This window comes from Oncorhynchus nerka, linkage group LG23, assembly GCF_034236695.1.
Source record: "Oncorhynchus nerka isolate Pitt River linkage group LG23, Oner_Uvic_2.0, whole genome shotgun sequence".
Taxonomy (NCBI): Eukaryota; Metazoa; Chordata; class Actinopteri; order Salmoniformes; family Salmonidae; genus Oncorhynchus; species Oncorhynchus nerka.
Window position 1 is genome coordinate 20,582,367 of NC_088418.1, and position 7,025 is coordinate 20,589,391.

The following is a 7,025-nucleotide window of genomic DNA, read 5'->3' on the forward strand; positions in this document are numbered from 1 at the left end:
CTGCACTACTTCCATGGTCTAACCTAAGGTGTCCGCAGTCCCTTTTCTGTGTGTGTGTGTGTGGGTGCTTGTCTATCTGTACGCAGGGCTTTCCTCTCCCTCTCTGTCAGACCAACTTTCAATCCATCTAGTGTATTAGGCGCTAGACTCAACTCTGATTAACATGGGGGCTTACTACATGCGTCCACAGTCACACACACACAGCCTCCAGGTACAAAGGACAGTACCTTCAAATAAGAGGTGGTAGTCCGTCACCTCTTTCCACCCGGTTGGGCCCAAATATGAGATCTACATTCGTAAATGGAAGACTTATTCGACTTACAGAAAACGCATGAAAAGGTTTGCTTCTGTTTTGACTCAAGGAAGGAGACCCTGTTTGATTTGTCTGTCCTCTCCACAATATTCACTCGTATCATTGATATCAGACTGTGTTTGATCTCAACGTTGTCCAGATATTTTGTTCATACACACATGACATTAATATAGAATTGATTGTAGTAGTCCACATACTGCACTAACTGGCAAATCTACATAAATTGTACGCAGAGAAAAAAAAGGCTTTTAGGTTTTTCATATTACCAGTAATTCTGTTACTATTTATTTATATACATTGTTTGAGAATTGATGATTTATTTTTGTTGATTATCATTAAGTGTACATTTTATGGTGTCTATTGTAAACGTAACCTGACGCAAACCAATGGTCTTTGGCCAGCGAATCACATGACATGTATAGTTCGTATTTCTCCAGGACCAGATCATTCATGGATTGCTTTGATTGTGTGTGAATTCAGACTTAAGTCATTTTTAATATGAATGAAATTGCTCTGTTGTCCTATCTAAATATTGTTCTTATTTCTTCGGTTTTGTCCAGAGTTGTAATGATGAAAATGTTTATGTAGAGCCTTTAACCCAAACAGCTGATATGTTGTTGCATGTTTTTACCAACTCCCAATACTACGTGTGTTTCAGTCCAGTTTGGAAGGGGAGTGCCATTCTACTGTAGGTGGACAGAGGAAGATTGTTGTGTTTTATGTGCAAAACCCGAGAGGCGCTGCAAAGGGACTGTTTGTGTGTCCTGTCTGTCATTAGGGCAGAATGATGCTCTCATTAGCCCTGTAACACACACATTGCTCACACACAAACATACTCTCATTAAAACATACACAGGTACCCCCCATGTCCTCCACCGACAGACAGACAGAAGGCCGGTGGTCTGCCTGGCTCAGGCCAGACGGCCGCCTGCCTCCGTGCGGCAGAACGAGAGAGAGAGAGAGGCCATTTGCTATTCCGTTTCAGGACAAGCCGGTTGTCTTATTTTGGAAGCGGGGGCTTGTTGGGGGAGGGGGCTTTCTCCGCTACCCCCCCCCCAGCCGCCCGGCGGCTTCAAAGGTTCAAATTAATGACCAACAAAATAGTGGCTCCCCATCCATCCCACGTGGGCCATCCACTGGCCGAGTTATCATTAAGTTGAGGAATAATGAAAGAGTAAAAAAAGAGGATAAGGAGAGGAAACGAGGAGGAGGGGAGAAATCCCTGCCAACCTCATCAGATAATCACCTGTGTTGGTTTTGGTTTTTCCATCAAAAGGAAGAACAGGTGGAGGTGTGTATCAGGATCTATACCTGGAGGTTGGTGTATATGAGCCAAACAACTGATTATTGTGTGTACCTATCTGGAGTGCCTACGTGTGTTCGTCCTCTCTCCTCGGTCCCTTCCTCCCTCCTCTCTCCACCCCCACCCGTCCTCCCTCCTCTCTCCACCCCCACCCGTCCTCCCTCTTTCCCTCACCCCTGTCTTCCTCCCTCTCTCTCTCTCTCCCAGCCTGTCAGGGTGAGCTGAGTTGTAGCGCTGCCGCAGCCTCCCTTCTGCCGTGCAGTGTGGCCGCGGCAGGCAGCGTGGCCACGGCAGACAGCGAGCACGGCTCTATTTGAAGTTGTAATGGTGTCAAAAAGTCAGGGCTGACAGACAGCTGTCAGTCCCACAGGGCCTCATTAAAAACAGACCCACTTGACAAGGAAATAATTGAGCGTCGCCGACAACCCTGCCTGGGCTCCGTTTAGATGTTTGTATTTTGTTTCATTATTATTTCTGGCTATTATGTTCATTAGGAAATGGCATTAAACAACTTTAGATAAAGGGGGAGGGCTAATGATTTGTTTAGAGGGGGGAGTATTATTTAACAGGAGGCCTGTCATATGATTCCTTGGTTTGGCAGATGCCTGGTATCATCTGCCAGAACTCTCCTTTTTTTAGTCTACTTTCTCTTGTTCTCCTTTTTGTCTGCCCATCCTTCCTTTTTTCCCAGCCCTCTTATATCTCTCCATCCCTCCTTCCTTCCGTTCCCTCTCTCTTTCTCTCTCTCCTTCTCTCCCTCCGAGCAGCGGGTGCCTTTAAAGTACGAAATAGATTATTCATTACCCCCTTTCTGTTCTTTGTGACTGATTTGGTTTTCGACGAGCATCTTGCCACGAAGAGAAGGATGAAAAATTGTCAAAAATAGGTTCTATCTTATTCCAAGGGGCAACAATAGCAGCAGGTACAGACACCTTTTAATATTTAATTAAGCCCAGTGTTAACCCACCTCAAGTGACTAGAGGTGTGTGAGCTCCATACAGACAGGGAGAGAGAGGGGAGGGATTTTTTGGGGGGGTGATTAGTAATTGGATGTCTAAAGCCATTTAAATGTGTTTGCTTCTCTCCGATCGCTAGACAGGCTCGTGTTTTATGTCCCTGTCCATTGTCATATGATCATTGTCTGAGGGGCTGGTGAGTTCGTCATGTCCAAGGCTGAATATGCTTTTTAAGGTTTTGGAGATGTGTCTACCATTTAGGTTTGAGTCATCTCTTCTTCCTTATGCAAGAGCCATTTATGCCACATTTGAAAAATCGGGAAAACTACGTCTCCTGGTGTTTAATACACAAACAAGGGGTCCTCTCGAAAACCGGTAAAAGGGGATAATTGTTCCCAGGACGAGTAAACTTTTCGGCAGCGGCCCCTTCCGGTACAAAATCCTGCCGTTTGTCAGCCGTTTAGGCGGACAGGAATTGTGACAGGGAGCGTTTGAGCCGTTGTCCCTCTGAAAGACGCACCTTAAACGGGATAGTTAAACAACTCCGACAGTGGGATCACGATGGGAGGGCAGACGTTTTATCTCCCAGAGAGTCTCCGCTGTGAGGGACGCCCACCCGCAGACCAGCGAGCCGAAGTCCACAATGACACCGTTTGACAATAGGGATGAGTCTGCATCTGTATCGACTGTCCACACAAACGCAGACAAAAATACATTACACACGCATCCCTCTCTACTGTCACACGTGCTGGAGCAACCCCCTAAACCCCCTTTCATTCTATGATAGTAGAGAGAGGGCTACAGTATGTTCCCCCTTTCATTCTATGATAGTAGAGAGGGCTACAGTATGTTCCCCCTTTCATTCTATGATAGTAGAGAGAGGGCTACAGTATGTTCCCCCTTTCATTCTATGATAGTAGAGAGAGGGCTACAGTATGTTCCCCCTTTCATTCTATGATAGTAGAGAGGGCTACAGTATGTTCCCCCTTTCATTCTATGATAGTAGAGAGAGGGCTACAGTATGTTCCCCCTTTCATTCTATGATAGTAGAGGGCTACAGTATGTTCCCCCTTTCATTCTATGATAGTAGAGGGCTACAGTATGTTCCCCCTTTCATTCTATGATAGTAGAGAGAGGGCTACAGTATGTTCCCCCTTTCATTCTATGATAGTAGAGGGCTACAGTATGTTCCCCCTGTTTGTACCAGTCCAAGTAGAATGGCTTTCTTCTTTTTTCCCTCCCTGCTCTTCTCTTTTAAATCATCCAACGCTGTTGTTTATTTTAATGGTGTTTACACGCACAAAGACATGACAATGGCCCTATTCTCTGCGGTAGGTCACAGAGCTACAGCCGTGTCTAGAGCACCTACCCTTGTGCTTGTGGGCGAAAAGATGGAGCCGGAATAGTGCAATGGCGAGTGCAGTTGGTTTGCGTGTCGTGTGTGCATGTTTCGGTCGGTGTTCAAAATGTCCATCAATAGTGTAAGTCTAGTATCTTGATGATCAAGTCCGAGCAGCTGAACTCAACATTGTGTTGCTTTTCATACTTTTTTGGGGGGGTGTTTAGTTTCTCCTCCCTCCCCCCCCGAGACATTTTTGTGCTTTCTGTAGATGTGAAGAACATTTGTGTTGTCATTAAAGCAGTATTGCATTTCAACAACAAAGATGCCCTGTCGTACTTTCCTGTCGTCTTCCCTCCTCCGCCCCTCTCGTTCTGTCGTTCATTCGGCACCGAAAAACCACCTGACACTTCAGGAAGAAGGAAAGGCGGAGCCGGCAACTTTCCATTTTACCCACGGCTGAACCGCAGTCAGATCCAATGTCTGCACCTTCTGTTACGTTCACCTCAACTTGCAGAGTGAAGCACCGACACAGGTGAACTACTCATACAATATGAACACTGAACACAAAGACCAGGACAGACACGGACTGAAGCAGACTAAACTAATCTCCCCCTCTTTCTTTCTCCCTCATCTCTCTCATCTCTCTCCCTGTAGAGTACTGACATATCCTTTGAGCTAAAAATTAACTCTTTACCACTACAAAGGAATACAGTTGTAACCGGCGCTGCCATTTGCATGATAATGGAGACTTCATGTAATTGACCCAGTAGACTGTATTAGGCTTCTTAAATGTTTGCATACTTTTTAACCTCTCGTTTCGTTATGCAATGCTTATCATTTCATTAGGGCTCCAATAGCTATTAGAATATATGAACGTATAGTATGCTGCAGTAAATGGTAAGATGCTTTTGCAACATTTAAATGCAGTAATTTATGGTACATGGATTTGAATGTATGTCTACAAATTGAAATCAGAGGTCAGTAGGGACATTTTTTTAAGTCTGTTCTCTTTTCAGAGACAAAAAGTGTTCTTCTGGTCAACCCTCAGACAGTGTAATGTAGAGCTGGATTGACAGAGACCGACAGAGGTAAAGAGAGAAGGAGATCTGGAAGGATGTATGGATCAGACAAGGCTGCAAGAAGCCTGGAAGGCAGGGCCTGACTGTTGTGCTAGTTCCAAGCTGCACAGTCATTTACTTTGCATGTGGTGTCTTACCAGACAATATTCTACATTTCCAACTGGGAGGCATCAGTGTAGAAATCACAGTCTTCAAAAGACGGCCTGCCATTCATGTTCCCCGTAGCCGGAGATCTGAGCAAACGGTGATAACCCGCGACATCTTTCTGGAAAACGGGGAGTCGATCAGCTTTGATGGAGCACATCCTCGATGACAGGCTACTGAAGAGCTCTCTAATGAACTGGGGAGGGGCAAGGGGGGGGTGCATCGCTTAGCATGGCAGCATGGAGGGGGGTGGGGGGATTAGGGATGGAAAAGGGGGGTACAATTGTGTCAGTGAGGAATTTCATATGCATAATTGTCTAAACATAAACATAAGCTCATAGATGTACTATAATGGATGGAGGTGAGGAAGATGGGATGGAAGGATGACAGAATGGTATTGGAGATGAGGAAGATGGGATAGAAGGATGACAGAATGGTATTGGAGATGGGGAAGATGGGATAGAAGGATGACAGAATGGTATTGGAGATGAGGAAGATGGGATAGAAGGATGACAGAATGGTATTGGAGATGAGGAAGATGGGATGGAAGGATGACAGAATGGTATTGGAGATGAGGAAGATGGGATGGAAGGATGACAGAATGGTATTGGAGATGAGGAAGATGGGATGGAAGGATGGCAGAAAGATTTTGGAGATGAGGATGGGGGAAAGGTATTGGATATGAGGAAGATGGGATAGAAGGATGACAGAATGGTATTGGAGATGAGGAAGATGGGATAGAAGGATGACAGAAAGGTATTGGAGATGAGGAAGATGGGCTGGAAGGATGACAAAGGTATTGGAGATGAGGAAGATGGGCTGGAAGGATGACAAAGGTATTGGAGATGAGGAAGATGGGATGGAAGGATGACAAAGGTATTGGAGATGAGGAAGATGGGATGGAAGGATGACAGAATGGTACTGGAGACGAGGAAGATGGGATGGAAGGATGGTATTGGAGATGGGCTGGAAGGATGACAGAAAGGTATTGGAGATGAGGAAGATGGGATAGAAGGATGACAGAATGGTATTGGAGATGAGGAAGATGGGCTGGAAGGATGACAGAAAGGTATTGGAGATGAGGAAGATGGGCTGGAAGGATGACAAAGGTATTGGAGGTGAGGAAGATGGGATGGAAGGATGACAAAGGTATTGGAGATGAGGAAGATGGGATGGAAGGATGGCAGAAAGATTTTGGAGATGAGGATGGGGGAAAGGTATTGGATATGAGGAAGATGGGATAGAAGGATGACAGAATGGTATTGGAGATGAGGAAGATGGGATAGAAGGATGACAGAAAGGTATTGGAGATGAGGAAGATGGGCTGGAAGGATGACAAAGGTATTGGAGATGAGGAAGATGGGCTGGAAGGATGACAAAGGTATTGGAGATGAGGAAGATGGGATGGAAGGATGACAAAGGTATTGGAGATGAGGAAGATGGGATGGAAGGATGACAGAATGGTACTGGAGACGAGGAAGATGGGATGGAAGGATGGTATTGGAGATGGGCTGGAAGGATGACAGAAAGGTATTGGAGATGAGGAAGATGGGATAGAAGGATGACAGAATGGTATTGGAGATGAGGAAGATGGGCTGGAAGGATGACAGAAAGGTATTGGAGATGAGGAAGATGGGCTGGAAGGATGACAGAAAGGTATTGGAGATGAGGAAGATGGGCTGGAAGGATGACAGAAAGGTATTGGAGATGAGGAAGATGGGCTGGAAGGATGACAAAGGTATTGGAGATGAGGAAGATGGGATGGAAGGATGACAGAAAGGTATTGGAGATGAGGAAGATGGGCTGGAAGGATGACAAAGGTATTGGAGATGAGGAAGATGGGATAGAAGGATGACAGAATGGTATTGGAGATGAGGAAGATGGGATA

The 7,025-nt window shown here is 45.6% G+C and overlaps 1 protein-coding gene across 1 annotated transcript in view; it reads left to right on the forward strand.

Annotated features, from left to right (window-relative positions):
* Positions 1-4,235, forward strand: part of LOC115107188 (vesicle transport through interaction with t-SNAREs homolog 1A-like) — a 201,006-nt gene extending 196,771 nt beyond the window's left edge. Inside the window, 1 exon segment of the mRNA XM_065007930.1 lies at positions 1-4,235. This exon segment is cut by the window's left edge and continues 423 nt beyond it. The gene's annotated coding sequence lies outside the window, so the exon portion shown is untranslated.
* Positions 4,236-7,025: the final 2,790 nt, after the last annotated feature.